Source organism: Mauremys reevesii, linkage group 7 (genome assembly GCF_016161935.1).
Source record: "Mauremys reevesii isolate NIE-2019 linkage group 7, ASM1616193v1, whole genome shotgun sequence".
Classification (NCBI taxonomy): domain Eukaryota; kingdom Metazoa; phylum Chordata; order Testudines; family Geoemydidae; genus Mauremys; species Mauremys reevesii.
The window spans coordinates 105337364-105353895 of NC_052629.1; the positions used below are offsets into that span (position 1 = coordinate 105337364).

A 16532-nucleotide genomic window follows, 5' to 3' on the forward strand; every position below is an offset into this window, starting at 1 on the left:
CCAGTATATACACAACGACAACATCTCTGTCTGCATTTAGTTCACCATCGCTACTAACCCTAGAGCTGAACCAATGAGGTGCTTCAGATAGTTGAGTGATGGGCTCAGAATAAAATTTGGACAAATACTCATTTAAATGAATTTGTTTGGGATGTGTTAATGCCCCTTTTGCATTTACTTTCTAGAGGCACCTGAGTTTTGAGCAAGATTTTGCTGATAAACATATACAGAGAGTGGATGAGTATGAGGTTGACAGAGATCAAATTGCAACATTAAAAAGGTTGCAGAGCAGTTTTTAAACTAAGAGATGGGGGAAAGCCGATTGCTGCAGAGGAGCATGTGGATCGGACAGAGACTTCTCTTAGAGGAGAGCCTATTGATAAAGATTCTCTAGGTTTTAGTCAGGAGGAGAGGATGGAAGAGGAAAAAGTATGGGCCAGACCAGACGAGAAACATTCACATAAAAAAGAATCTGACACATCAGAAAAGGGCAGACAAATAAACAGTGACAAGTTTTTAAAGTGCTTGTACACAAATGCTAGAAGTCTAAATAATAAGATGGGTGAACTAGAGCCTTGTGTTAAAGGAGGATATTGATATAATAGGCATCACAAAAACCTGGTGGAGTGGGGACAATCAATGGGACATAATCATTCCGGGGTACAAAATATATTGGAAGAACAGAACGGGGGTGGTGGGGGAAAGAATTGGCACTATATGTAAAAGAAAATGTAGAATCAAATGAAGTAAAAATCTTAAATGAATCCACATGTTCCATAGAATCTCTGTGGATAGTAATTCCATGCTCTAATAAGAATATAACAATAGGGATCTATTATCGACCATCTGACCAGGACAGTGATAGTGATAATGAAATGCTAAGGGAGATTAGAGAGGCTATCAAAATAAAGAACTCAGTAATAGTGGAGGATTTCAATTATCCCCATATTGACTGGGTACATGTCACCTCAAGACAAAATGCAGAGACAAAATTTCTTGATACTTTAAATGACTGCATCTTGGAGCAGCTGGTACAGGAACCCACAAGGGGAGAGGCAATTCTCGATTTAGTCCAGAGTAGAGCGCAGGATCTGGTCCAAGAGGTAACTATAACAGGACTACTTGGAAATAGTGACCATAATATAATAACATTTAACATTCCTGTGGTGGGAAGAACACCTCAACAGCCCAGCACTGTAGCATTTAATTTCAGAAAGGGGAACTATGCAAAAATGAGGAGGTTAGTTAAACAGAAATTAAAAGGTACAGTGACTAGAGTGAAATCCCTGAAAGCTGCATGGACACTTTTCAAAGACACCATAATAGAGGCCCAACTTCAATGTATACCTCAAATTTAAAAAACACAGTAAGAGAACTAAAAAAGAGCCACTATGGCTTAACAACCTTGTGAAAGAAGCAGTGAGAGATAAAAAAGGCATCTTTTAAAAAGTGGAAGTCAAATCCTAGTGAGGTAAATAGAACAGAGCATAAACACTGCCAAATTAAGTGTAAAAATGTAATAAGAAAAGCCAAAAAGGAGTTTGAAGAACAGCTAGCCAAAAACTCAAAAGGTAATAACAAAATGTTTTTTTTAAATACATCAGAAGCAGGAAGCCTGCTAAACAACCACTGGGGGCCCCTGGACGATCGAGATACAAAAGGAGCACTTAAAGACGATAAAGTAACTGCGGAGAAACTAAATGAATTCTTTGCTTCAGTCTTCACAACTTCACAACGGATGTTAGGGAGATTCCCAAACCTGAGCCGTCCTTTGTAGGTGACAAATCTGAGGAATTGTCACAGATTGAAGTGTCACTAGAGGAGGTTTTGGAATTAATTTATAAACTTAACAGTAACAAGTCACCAGGACCAGATGGCATTCACCCAAGAGTTCTGAAAGAACTTAAATGTGATATTGTGGAACTAACAACTATGGTTTGTAACCTGTCTTTTAAATCAGCTTCTGTACCTAATAACTGGAAGATAGCTAATGTAACGCCAATATTTAAAAAGGGCTCTAGGGGTGATCCCACCAATTACAGACTGGTAATTACGTCAGTACCAGGCAAATTAGATGAAACAATAGTCAAGAATAAAATTGTCAGACACATAGAAAAACATAACTTGTTGGGCAAAATTCAACATGGTTTCTGTAAAGGGAAATCATGTCTTACTAATCTATTAGAGTTCTCTGAAGGGGTCAACAAACACGTGGACAACGGGGATCCAGTGGACATAGTGTACTTAGACTTCCAGAAAACCTTTGACAAGCTCCCTCACCAAAGGCTCCTACGTAAATTAAGTTGTCATGGGATAAGAGGGAAAATCTTTTCATGGATTGAGAACTGGTTAAAGACAAGGAACAAAGGGTAGGAATAAATGGTAAATTTTCTGAATTTTCAGAGACAGGTAACTAGTGGTGTTCCCCAAAGGTCAGTCCTAGGACCAATCCTATTCAACTTATTCATAAATGATCTGGAGAAAGTGGTAAGCAGTGAGGTGGCAACGTTTGCAGATGATACTAAACTGCTCAAAATAGTTAAGACCAAAGCAGACTGTGAAGAACTTCAAAAAGATCTCACAAAACTAAGTGATTGGGCAACAAAATGGCAAATGAAATTTAATGTGGATAAATGTAAAGTAATGCACATTGGAAAAAATAACCCCAACTATAAATACAATATGATGGGGGCTAATTTAGCTACAACTAATCAGGAAAGAGATCTTGGAGTCATCGTGGATAGTTCTCTGAAGACATCCACGCAGTGTGCAGAGGCAGTCAAAAAATCAAACAGGATGTTAGGAATCATTCAGAAAAGGATAGAGAATAAGATGAAGAATATCTTATTGCCCTTATATAAATCCATGGTATGCCCACATCTTGAATACTGCGTACAGATGTGGTCTCCTCATCTCAAAAAAGATATACTGGCATCAGAAAAGGTTCAGAGAAGGGCAACTAAAATGATTAGGGGGTTGAAACGGGGCCCATATGAGGATAAATTAAAGAGACTAGGACTTTTCAGCTTGGAAAAGAAGAGACTAAGGGGGGGATATGATAGAGGTATATAAAATCATGAGTGGTGTGGGAGAAAGTGAATAAGGAAAAGTTATTTATTTGTTCCCATAATATAAGAACTAGAAGCCACCAAATGAAATTAATGAGGAGCAGGTTTAAAACAAATAAAAGGAAGTTCTTCTTCACACAGTGCACAGTCAACCTGTGGAACTCCTTGCCTGAAGAGGTTGTGAAGCCTAGGACTATAACAGGGTTTAAAAGAGAACTAGATAAATTCATGGAGGTTAAGTCCATTAATGGCTATTAGCCAAGATGGGTAAGGAATGGTGTCCCTAGCCTCCGTTTGTCAGAGGGTGGAGATGGATGGCAGGAGAGAGATCACTTCATCATTACCTGTTAGGTTCACTCCTTCTGGGACACCTGGCATTGGTCACTGTCGGTAGACAGGATACGGGGCTGGATGGACCTTTGGTCTGACCCAGTATGGTCGTTCTTATGTTCTTATGTAAATTCACACGCCCAAGTATTCACACCAGAAGTGCTTTTTACTTGTCCAACCAGAAACATTACCATGTTATTTACCCAACCAATCACAACTAAACAACTTGAATTTCAAATATTCGCAATTAATCCCTGGAGTAAAAAATTAGAAAAGAGCTTCCTTGAACAAACTCAAATAACAAATGAACTGGAAGAACATGCAATATCTTCTGCCAGCTAATCCCCCAGCAGAAAAAAGAGGCTAAATTCATCACATAAATGATTTGTATGTGCTCAGCTCTGACCAGATCTTTTCAAATATATGTTTAGGGTACCAGTGTGGGAACCTTATATAAAACACTGTGACACCCCTAGTACAGATCAGCTAATATAACAACCTATGGTAAAATGAGGGTTACCCAATGGGAATGCAGTAAATCTGAAGCAAACCTTCTGCAGTGGAAATAGATGGCATTGAATATTAATGTGCCTAACCCCTGGTGTCCAGAAACAGCAAGGCCATTCTCGCGGCTCAGGCTCATCCAGGACTGCAGTCTCAGAACATGGAGCCACAGCACTACCACTGCAGTCCCATCCTGCTTCTGCCAGTAAAAGATGCTCAGCAATGGAACATCTGGCACTGGATACGTGTCACTCTGTTAAAGCAGCCATAAACCCACATAGTTAGCAAAAGGAGCACTGTGAAAGAGTTGGCCATAATAGACGTCAATATCATGCAAGAGGAGCAAATAGAACCCATCATTTAGTCCCACCATGAGGAAGGACAGTCCAGTGGCTGGGGCACTAGCCTGAGAGACTGGGGCTCAATTCCCTACTCTGCCTCAGACCATAGGCCTCTCTTTATCTCAGTTCCCCATCCGTACAATGGGGATAATAAACTCCCCTAACTCCCATGGCTGCTGTGAGGATAAACATGTTAGAGATCATGAGGCACTTGGTTAGTACAGTCATGGGGTGGGGGGTGGGGGCTTATATACCTTAGATAGAGACTCAGGGCAGGTCCATACTCACCGCGCGGGTCGACGCGGTGAGTTCGACTTCTCTGAGTTCGAACTATCGCGTCTAATCAAGACGCAATAGTTCGAACTCCTCGCGCGCTCCGGTCGACTCCGGAACTCCGCCACCGCGAACAGCGGTGGCGGAGTCGACCTTGGAGCCGCGGAGTTCGACCCCGCCGCGTCTGGACGGGTAAGTAAGTCGAACTAGGGTACTTCGAGTTCAGCTACTCTATTCGCGTAGCTGAACTTGTGTACCCTAGTTCGACCCCCGCCCTTAGTGTAGACCAGGCCTCACAGTGTACTAATTTCAATTGGTTGCTTCTGGTTAATGCTGGGAATCCATCGATTTCTAGTAGTTTGAACAACAGGCTGTAAGACAGGATTTGTCCATAGACATACATTGAATCACTAGTAGAGCCCTGATGAGGAGCCGGGATTTCCTGACATCTAACTCCCAATTTGTTCTTTTTAGACACACCGACTCTTATCGTTAACTATATAAACCTCTCAGACTTGGGGGAGTCATTTAAAACAACCCAACTCATTCTATGTTTTCAATTGAGTCGCTGGGGGCGGGAATATAACCGGCATGTGTGTTTCATAAGCTGTGGAATATTTTAAGGGCCACCACATGTTTTTGTTCAGAGCAAGGGGGGGCAGGGAAGAGACTGTGCTAAAATGATGCAACGTTTCACTGTAAATCAGATCCAGAAATCCATGCAAATCATCCTCCTCTCAGCTGTGGTCAGTGGGGGGATGAAATACACAAACCCGGGGACATGTTACTTCGTATATCTGAGTGTGCTTTACATGGATGCCTGTAATGTGGCTTTGGTGTTTAGTTTGCATGCACTACTGCACATCAGTCCTGCTTTATCTGATAGTGGTGTTCAGATTCTAAAATGCCATGGCTGAGAGAACGCTCTTCATACGACTTTTTTACTGTACAGTAACTGCTGTCCTAGATAACATCAATGAACACAGACACAGACTCTGGCGCAGATAGAAGTATATATTCAGCACCTGGTAACTCTGATATTTTGGGCTTTGGGGATCTGATAAGCAACATAAATGTGATTCACTTAAGCTCTTGCAATGTAGCAATTGGGAAATTCCCAGGTTCCAAACTGGGGAGTTGGACGTGCATGCAAAGGGATGGATTAAGGGACTGATCCTGCATGGAGCTGAGTTCTCTCAATGCAGCAGACTTCAGGGGGAGTTAGGCACTGAGCACCTCACTGTGCGAGCTCAGCTGTTTGGATGATTGAACCCTATGAGAGATTATAGCTCAGCCAAAGGGCAAGGCAAATGACATGAAAGCAGCCAAAACAATGGTGGGTAACCTACAGACTTGACCCTGTGCCAGCACAGTGGTTTCTTTATCTGAACAGGCCGAACAATCACCTGAAGACCTGAGATTTAATCCCACCTTATATTGCTATTAATTCAGTTAAATTGTAATAGGCAGGACTGCCCGTGTATTGAATGAGGTTCATGGTGCTCATCACTGCTATAGACCATCATAGAAAAACACCACACTGAGAGCTGGGCTCTCTGTCCAGAAGCTTGGAGATGAGGGCTACGGTTAGGTCGAGCGTACTGAGAGCAGTGTGTAAGTAACTGTGCAAAATATACATTGCAAGAGTGGAACTTTTTAGTTCCAAATTGTCCGAGCAGGCTTGGCATTCCAGGGACTGTAGTACTCAGCAGAGAAGTAATGCTGAAGTCCTATGGGAAGTGTAGCAGTGATGAACGACCAGAAAGCCACTTCCCAATGGAAGAGAAATCCACGTTGCCTCTAACACCCGCTGTCCTGAGCATATTCCATTTTGTGGTAGTGGAGTACATTTGTTGTTAACTATACACACAGTAGCAGAGGCCGTCAGAGAAAGCCAGCATCCATATGGCATGTCACATCTAAGGAGACCTCACTGGACTAGCCATGGGATCACCATGGGCATTCCCCAACAGGCCAGTCTTCAATTGCTCTTCTATGGGTAGAGACTTTAGAGATGGGGGCAAAGTTTAAGAATCCAATGGCAGATCCAGATTTGAACTTTGAAGTTGATCCCTATAATGAGCTAACACACTCTGAACACCCAACTACACCTCACGCGGTGAACTTCAGAGGGTTAGAAAACAGTTCTAGATCCAAGGCAACTTCAAAACAGTCAATGGGTATCTGGGCAAGGGGAAGCTATCTGAGATCAAGGGTCTCTTTAATCTAGTAGACAAAGGCATAAGGAGACATAAGGGCTGGAAGCTAAAGTTAAAAACATTCAAACTGGATATAAGGGTGCAAATCCTTAATAGTGAGGGTAATTGTCCACTGGAACAGCTTACGGAGGAAAGTAGTAAACTCATTGTAACTTGAAGTATCTAAATCAAAACTGTTCACGTCCACAGCAGGGAAGAAGAATTCCCTTCACTGCAGGAATTACTGGATTAAATTCTATGGCCTATCCTATGCAGGAGGTAAGGTCTGATTATAAAAGTGGTCTCATCTAACCTCAGAATCTTGCAGGTCACCCAGAGAAGAGCAATTGAAGACTGGCCTGTTGGGGAATGACCATGGTGAATCTTGCAGGTCAGACCCATTCCTAGTTTGTACTGGCTTCGATGGCTCCTCCTTGAGACACTGCTCTAGCTGATGGAAAAGATCTGGAAGCACCTGTGGGAACAAAGGAATGTGAGTGTCCGTTCCTGAGTAGAAACAAGGAGCTCTCTTTTGAAGGATTAGACAGACAAAGAACCAAGATTGTTGTTGGGGTAAGTGGGTGGGGAGCCATGGTTGCTAAATTCCTCCTTGCTCAGAGCACAAATGCACATAGGGCCAGTCCCCGCCCTGCCAGGGAAACAAAATAATCCCATGAGATCTGAAAGAAAGCAAGACCAATTCCTGCACAAAATGACTCTGGCTAGCAGAATTCCTCAGCAGTACTTGGAAAACATTCAGAACTGTCTGACTTCCACAGTACTGTTTGCCAGCATACCAAAACCAATGGCCCAACTCCCTGGCCAAAGAACAACCAAGTTGCTTCTGCCATCACCAGCAGAGGGCACACTGAGTAGGAAGCAGCTATGAGATCTATAGCATTGGAAAGGGACTGCACTGTATTAGTAATGAAAGATGAGGCTGGGCCATCAACACCCACACAGTGGAAGACTCAGATCTGTTTTCAAGGCCAAATTTCATGACAGCACAAATTCTTTCAAGACCCATTAGGCAGGAGGAGTCTGTTGTTATTTCAAGGATCTCTTTGGGCTGCTCCTGCGAAAGCTTCATTGGCTTGGCAATGACTCACTAAATTATTTAATCTTTCTTACTCACTTCATAAAGAAAGGAATGAGGCAGCTGACTTATTTTTTTCTCTTTTAATTTGGTAGATGTCGTTCCCTCTCTCTCCTCCCCACCCCCATCCCCGACAATCACAATAGCATGGTTCTTGAGTGCATCAATTTCTGCTTGGATCAAGTGCAACCAGGTGCTGTATCACCATTCAGTGTGTGACATCAATGGGGAAATGCAACCGGGAGCATGAAATCCTTTACTCAGTAGATGAGTCATTTGCTGTTATTTCGGATAGAATCAAAATGTGAGCTGATGAGATGTTGTGATAACTTTATAAGCTGCAATTTTTTTTTCCCCTTAGAAGATTTTCAAAGTATTTGCAGGAAGTGACTGAGGGGTGCTTAAGTCAGATGACTATAGCACCCTTGCATGTTTCATTTTATGACGTCCCAAGAATTGATATCCGTCTCTTGGCTCCAGGCCTATTGCACTGCACTCATGTCTGTGCATACACCTCCAGAGGTGTTGATTTGTCATAAACTGAGAGCAGTTTGTTATCCACTGTAATAGCATTCACAAGTGTTTACTGTGAACAAAGCAATATTGACCCAAAATTTTATGTTATGGCTTGTAATATGTGGCTGGTACGTTTGCAGTTTTCTGCATGCAATCACTTGCGTATGCAAATAATCAAATTTACATGTGCGAAAAATTTTCAAAAGCAGGAGCCTAACATCAGTCTTCTAAGTAGAGCTGGGTGATATTTTTTGTCCAAAATGTTTTTTCGGGGTGCAAAATGCAGATTCAGCACCACCAAAACATAGTGCCAATTCATGTCAGTTGTGCCAAATTGTTCATGTTGAATTTTGTTTTTACTTCTCAAATCACCAAAAATAAAAAAATAAAAATCATTTTCAGTTTGACCCAAAACACTTTTTTTCAGCATTGCCAGTGAACAAAATAATCCACTCTTCACACAGCTCTACACCTAAGTCCTTTATAGGCATTTAAATAAGTGGCCTGATTTTCAAAAGTGCTGAGCACTCAGCATTTCCAGTGCAAAATGGAGAACTGGATTTCATATCCCTCTGCTAAAGTGTGAAGGTGATCAGACCTGGGAGCTTTGTTCAGCTTAGCACAGAAATCGGGGCAGCTGTGAGATTTGAATCCAGATCCAGGTTAAGATTTCAAACTCCCACTCACCAAAGTTTAGGGGTGTTTCTTCCAGAGTTTTGGTTTAGCCTTTCTCTAATATATAGATGCACAAACATAGCATAGGGACCTATGCTAAGGGCTGGTCTTCACTAGAAAACTAGATCAGCTCCGCAACGGTCACTAAGGCATGTGAAAGATCCACACCTCTGAGCAATGTAGATAAGCCAAGCTGAGTCGTTGTGTAAACAGTGCTAAGTCGACAGAAGAATTCTTCCATTGACCTAGCTACTGCCTCTTGGGGAGGTAGATTACCTATGCCAATCGGAGAACCCCTCCTCATCTAAAACTTTAGACAATTGGCTAAATGAAACCAGTAGGTGGCCTATTCTCCTTTCCCAGGATCATCAGGCATATTGTAAGTTACTACCAGACAAGATGGACCAGTGGTATGATCTGGTATGGCCAGAGGCAGGGTATTGTACACTAGTCTGTTCCCACATGGCAGCTCCTATGATTAAGGCTACGTTTTAGTCATGGGTATTTTTAGTAAAAGTCACGGACAGGTCATGGGCAGTAAACAAAAATTCACAGCCCGTGACCTATCCATGATTTGTACTATATACCGCTGACTAAAACTTGTGGGGAGCAACCCAGGAGTGCTGCAAGTACTGGGGGGGGCAGCCTGGGGGGTGCCGCAGGTGCTCAGGGCAGCACAAGGGTGCCAGGGGTGCTCGTGGGGGGAGCAGCCTGGGGTACCATGGGTGCTGTGGGGGGAGCAGCCAGGAACCCCCACTGGTGCTTGGGTGGGCAGGCTGGAAGTGGCACGTAGCCCAGGATCCCCACTGGTGCTGGGGGGGGTGAGCAGTGGCGCATGACCCAGGGTTGCCAGGGCTGGCAGGCTCCCTATCTGGCTCCGCATACTGCCTCCGCCCTGAGCACCGGCTCCGCACTCCCATTGGCCAGGAGCCGTGGACAATGGGAGCTGCAGGGGCAGTGCCTGCGGGCAGAGGCAGCATGCCGCACCATCTGGTAGGAGCTGAGGGAGGGGGATGTCACCGCTTCCGGGGAGCCCCCCGAGGTAAGCACCACCCAGAGCCCTCACCCCCTCACACATTCCATCCCCTGCCCTGGGCCCCCTCCCACACCCAAACTCCTGCTGCTGCTGTGGTTGGGGGGCGTGGTGGCCTGAGACTGCGCCAGCAGCAATCGGTGTGGCTGGCCCAGGGGCTGCCTGAGCTACTCAGGCGGCCCCCGGGCCAGCCGCACCAGGCACTGCAGAAGCCATGGAGATTCTGGAAAGTCTCAGAATCCAAGACCTCCATGAAAAACTCGCAGCCTTACCTATGATCCATCCTATTCAGAGGTGAACTCCTTGCTGTGCATATTCCTCCCTGGTTTCCTCCTTTCTCCTCTCTCAAGTGGATTACAACCTCATAGACTGGCGTGCCTGTCCTAACATCTCTTTGCTTAAGAGCTATATTAGGTAATCTAAGCTATATAAGAACTAGGTATTATTCATTATTATTATAATGCAGTTTGTCTCATCTTCCTTGCTGTAACTATGGCCCTTTAATAATGTATCTTGTTCTCCACTGGCAGTGACGCCATGCATTTCTCTGTTACAGATGTTGTGGGATATCTATTATGAATGAGCTTCCAAGAGCTCAGATACTTAATTTGTATCTACCGTGGTTATTGATGATTAAAATCCTCTTGTCTTTGCAGTGTTACTTGTTCAGATATTAAGTGAAAACGCTTCCCATCCGATTATGTTAAGCCATGATACACAATGCAATTCCAAGGAAACTGCTGAGAAATAATTTGAATGTGGCCACATCTAGACACAGAGAGACACACAGACAGAAGACAGACAGAGAGAGAAATATATATTTACACACACGTTCAGCGGCAAGAACTATAACTAAAATTTATATAACTAAAATTTACAAACAAACAAACAAACAAACCTGTTATACACTACAACTGCTTCATGAATTTATAACATATGGCGGCAAAGCACTATAAAAACTGTAAACTATAAAGAGGGTTACACAGTTCCGTTCATTTATCAAGTTACAATGAGTAATTTGTGCACCCGGCAGGAAAAAGAAAACCCACACAGTTGGAGAGTGCATATGTATTTCTGAGGTTCACAGTAGAGAGCCTTTTATAAAGCATACACATGATTTGAATTCCAAATTGAAAGCACTGAGCAGCAATATGCAGGGTAATATTATTATAATGGTGCATCCAGAGCTTAGAAAGGAGTGATTGGAGCCTAGATCAGTTCAGGATGGGAGGACTTCAAAAGGGTCATAGGTTCAGTTCAGTGATGCATGAGTTTGGAAGCTGATGTGAACTAGTTTGACCCTTGAGTCTGCAAATAAAAAATCTCTCTCAACAGACTCTTCAGTACTGTGGGTCACTGTGAAGGAAGCGGGGGTGGGGGGTCTTGTGGTTAAGACACAGCCCTGAGAGACAGAAGACCTGGAATCTATTTCCAGCTCTGCAAGTGACTTGCTGCATGACCTAAGACAAGTCATTTCATCCCTCTGTGTCCCCAGTCTCCCAGCTGTACAATGAAGACAATAATGCTGAGTCACTGCACAGGTCAGTGGGGAGACTCCATTTATGAATGGTGTGATGAGGTATACAAATCCCACACCGGACGACATGGGTTGAAGAGCTCATATGGGCTCAGCAGGTTCTGCCCTGTCGCACCTGTGAGAAATGTCAGGATTGGAGGGAGGAGCTTAAGAGGGAGACCCCAGCTCGGTTGATGCTAGACCAGAGAGGACTGGCGAGTAGATTTCAGCACTCAGCTCCTGAAGAGAGGGCTGGCTGAAGGCAGGAGCTCCCCAGCCAAAGGAAAGGGAGTGCCAGACGCTGACTGACCTCGAGAGGAGGCCATTCCTCACAATTACTGGTGATTTCAGTTTATTTGAGGTCATTCCCCTTGTTTTTGTTTGGCTGACTACACCGGAAGGGGAGAGACTTTGAAGTGACCTGGCCAGAGGGCCAAGTCAGAGGAAGATGCAGACCACTGCAGGCCCAGAGCAACCATGGGCAGGAGGTACCCGCCAGGCTATCCTATGCTTGGCCACAAGGATGCGCTAACAGTGAGTCAAACCCTTCACAATAGCTTGTGATGAGTTTTATACTCTAATCCCTGTATTAAGTACAGATGATATAAAAGGCAATTGTGAATTAAAGGACTATATTTCTGCTGAGGGATTCTGGCCAGTTTAGCCTCTGTCATGGTTTATTATAAAATCACCAGGAACCTCTGGATGGAAATACAGCTCCAAATTCACAATAGCCTGTTTCTGATTTGACTTTTTTTTTATTTCTTTATTTATTGGAATGCATGTTTCTGAAGCATATAACACCAGCATTGTGCTATATCTGGGAAACAGATTATTTTTCCCAGTAGGGAAAGCAAATGCATAATCTTTGTCTCCACCACCATGTCCCAGAGCAAATGGTTCAGATCTTTTTGTTTCAGCAAATGCCTTGTGGAACACTCGCGCTGGGTTTAGACCCTAGGGTCATTGCTAAGCAGTTTCTCTTTCATCCCCTTTAGCATCAGCAGACGCAGCTTGAAACGTGTGTACAAGGCACTGCTTTACAGCATCCCGTATTCACCAGCACCTTGGAGACTCCAGTTCATTGAAAGTAATAAAACCAGATCATCAAAAAGAATTCTTTTGAACAGGCTTTGGGCTCTGCTGAGCTACTCAGTTACGGATATTCATCTTCCTGGAAACTGCTGTTTGATACAGCACAGCAGCATGAAAGCACCAGCCGCCTCCCTGGTGCATTAACCTCTCAAGTGTTGAAATCACACTCCTTGAATAGCAAAATATCTATCATTTTATAATTGCTTTAGGGTGAAGCAGACCTCATTCTTCAGGACATAAGCACATTGCACATGGGTCAAGGGAATCCCCACCCCCACCCCACTCCAGGAATGCAGCCTTACGTGATTGCCCATGCGCAAAACTGGAGGAGAGATCCAGCTGAAGCATCCAACCTTGGCAACAGCTAGAGACAGGATCCCAAAGGGGATGGAACATTCGTCCTTTCCCCTAAGGTGACTCCCAGGGGTGCCATGTGTATAGGAACTGGCCCAAACTGAAACTATTGATGCTGATGGCCCTGATGCTGGGGGTTCGGATGAAAAGGGACTTAAAGCCAAACCAGCTCAGGTGTGGATTTGACAGAACAAAACCCTGACTTCTTGTTTGTTTCTCCCCAAATTCAAACCATCCCTTTCTCTGTCTGCCTCTATTAGAAAGAGAGATGGATCCAAACTGGAACTACAGGCCTGATTCTTGGATCCCCAAGCCTCCTCTGCTCTGCTCTGCTCTGCTCTGCTCTGCTCTGGCAGCACAGTGGGGCAACATAGCCAGTTTATTTGCAAAATACTTTTCCCCGGTCCCCAGATCTCCCAGCCACAAAATCCTCCCTTCATATTCCAGAAAGTTCTAGCCAAAACAAAGGTCAGAGAAGAGAACTTTGCCCTCACTTACCTCCTGCCTATGTCATGCCACTTCCCTTGTGATCCGCAAGGGTATAACAACACATGGTGCCATGACCTGCAAGACAAATTCCCACAGGTGGCACCTAAAGAATAAATGGACAGAGGAGAATCCATGCTCTTGCAGGAGAGAGAGAGGAAGTGAGGAAGAGATAGCTTTGCTTTCAGGTAGCTAAGGAACTGGTTGCAGACCCCGCGTTCACTAGTCAGGATATGAGCTACATGGGGCAAGAGTTTAGACAAGGGCTTATGTTGAAGTGACCCCTTCTAATGCTATTTACCTGCTCCTGTGCTTGGTCCCTTACGGTTTCATGCCTGTTTTCCCTGAAGAGTCCATATTGTCACAGGAGCGGCAGCTGGATTCTTTTTCAGATCACGTATCAACAGCATCATCAGCTATGTTCCGATTCCACAACATTCACTAACAATGACGCTATTAGAAACAGACGGAACATGCCTGAAAGTTCAGATCAGTTGAGAGACGATCAATATGGACTCCCCTGAGGTCATTGTACAGTCACTCTACTGGCTCTGACTAGAAAAGTAGATGGAGCAGTAGGTACCTAAACACAACAGCCAGTGTTGATCGCACCTGTTAATGTTTGAAAGTTATCAGTAGGGACATTTGAGGAGGAAAACAGGGAGGTGTCTTTTATTCTTATTGAAGTCCATTGGACTAGGATAGTTTTTTGGAAGGACAGAGTGAAAAAAATGGATCAAAATTGTCTAATAATTAAATCTGAAGATCAATGCCTAGAGGGCATCTCCTGGTGTGTGTATGAGTACATAGAGGTGTGTATATCTATGCACATGTATGTGTGTACATACATCTCTCCACATGTGCGTCTGTGGGCATGATTTTTTCTTTGTCTATGTCCATTTGTTTTGCATCTGCACATGAGTGTGTGTGTCTGTATTCATGTGATTTGCATCTGCGTTCAAATGTATGTGTGGGTGTGAATGCATGTACCTAGGCCTGCGTGTCACTACACAAGCATGTCTGTATTTGTGATTGTACACATCCCAAACATTTAAAAGGGCATTGAGGAGGACTGGTTTGTTTGCAAAGAGCCAAAGCTAGAGGGGTACTCTATAGAACAGCTCATAAGATATTGCAGTGTTAGCTGAGAAAGCAACGTCTCTTTATAAAGCCTCATATAAACTCTACATCAAAAACAGTACAAAACAACTCGAAACCTCCAGGCTACTGTGGGATTATACAGTGGGTGAAATACTTTATCCAGCCTTAAAAGCTGTCTTTGACTTTCTGCCTGGGACCACTTAGACAGCCCAGACTACCAACTATATAACACAAAAGTTGAGCTTGCAGCCATATCTATGAAGGCAAAATGTGGAGGTCCAAGTTCTCTCCTAAGAGAGGGGCTGATGGGATTATATTAAACTCCTCATTTGCTATCAGAATGGTTCAACAAAGAATTAGCACTAATGCAGGCTGCTGTTAGGATAGATCTGTTGTTTGGTAGCAGAAGAAGAAAGAAAACCAAGAATCTCAGGACTCCTGTGACCAAGTCAATATAAGGGCATTGGGAGTTGACATCATGCATCAAATGCCTGGACACAAGAGGACTACTCCTTAATAATAAAGGACCCAGGAACTCTTTCCTTATTTCCAATAAAGTATTTGAATGAAACCACAAGTAGATTTTTCTGTTTTAGCCATTTCAGACATACCATTCTCAGGCTCTAACTTTGTTTCTGGTTAGCCAGTTAAGCTTCTAATGGGATCTCCTGTTGGACATTATCTCTGAGACACACTGGGGCTGAAAGAATATGGGTAGCCTGTTACCTAGCCAATATATACAAAGCATCAGTCATTTTCCTGCCGTGGAGAGCCAAGAAGTGAGATATCTATATGCAAAAACTCATCCAAAGCACCATGTAGTCATCAACTCACAATGAGCTGTTTACGCCTTCCATCCCAGTGTGGTGATTGACCCAGCCAGTCCCGCATGACTCAACTGTATTGGCCTGTACGTTTGGCCTTACACATGGGCACTCTTGCCTGCCAATCTCCTTCCCTGTCTCCTTCATTCTCATCTGGGAACCAAGAGAGATGGCTCAGGTGTCCAGGGAGGGTGAGGCAGCCTCAGTTAGCCTGTCAGGAGTTTAACCAAGTGACAAGACCCAGAGGTGAATCCAAAGCTTACAGCATAACTCATTCCAGCTTTCCCTGGCCAAACAGCTGCGTGCATCAATGGGAGAAAATGTCTTCCATGGACCTTGGCATCCAAAAGCCTTCAGTCAAGATTAGAAATGTTCACAGGGGGAGCAGCTGGGGATTTTTTAAAGTGAGGGATAGTTTTGATCCAGGTCCTATTTGATGTAAATTACTAAAGCTGGGAGGCATCCAGTGGGAAAGGTGGAGTGCTATATAGCACTGCATGGAAAAAGGGGCTTCTCTCAGGCTTTTGGCTTTAGCTTTTTCTTTGTGGACTATAATGATAACATGTGGCTTATTTGCCATTAGCTTGGGGCAGCATGAAGGCAGATGGATTAGACAGCATTTTTTGCTAATGGCTGCAGTGAAGGCAGTTCAGCAACATCTTCCTTTCCTTATGCATTTATATGGGTCCCATTACTGTACTATCTGGGTACCTCACAATGTATTGTGAGACAGGGCAGTGCTATGATCCCCCATTACACAGATGGGGAACTGAGGCACAGAGAAACGAGATGACTTACCCAAGCTCACACAGGGAGGCTGTGACAAAGCAGGGAATTGAACCCACAGTTCAGTACTAGGCTAACCTCCTAACCATTCCACCACTGCAGTCGTGTAAAGGTTTCCCTTTGCAACGACATCCTTGGCCCTCACACCACCATGCTTTGGAGGCCAATTATTTTTATTATTATAGGAGATGCACAAAAATTGGAGTCTAGCTACTGCTCCCTACTGGCTGGCAGATTAACGGTCACCATGTAACATACTAGCTGATGTGTACGTGTCATCGGCTGTGTCTCCTGGGCAGAATCGAAACTTGTCAAAGTGTTTGTGATCATGGTGCC

At 44.0% G+C, this 16532-nt stretch overlaps 1 long non-coding RNA gene across 7 annotated transcripts in view; it reads right to left on the reverse strand.

Moving 5' to 3' along the window:
- The window catches only part of LOC120409022, a 30745-nt gene extending 16817 nt beyond the window's left edge, over positions 1 to 13928 (reverse strand). For 6 of the 7 annotated variants that reach the window (XR_005601053.1, XR_005601050.1, XR_005601054.1 and 3 more), the window contains exons 1-3: positions 13787 to 13892; positions 10653 to 10802; positions 7028 to 7189 (exon numbers count right to left, since the gene is read on the reverse strand). This is a non-coding gene — a long non-coding RNA (uncharacterized LOC120409022). Of the gene's footprint in view, positions 1 to 7027; positions 7190 to 10652; positions 10803 to 13497; positions 13564 to 13786 lie in introns of all 7 variants that reach the window. The other variant, XR_005601052.1, reaches the window with a different exon arrangement.
- Between the last annotated feature and the right edge of the window lie 2604 nt (positions 13929 to 16532).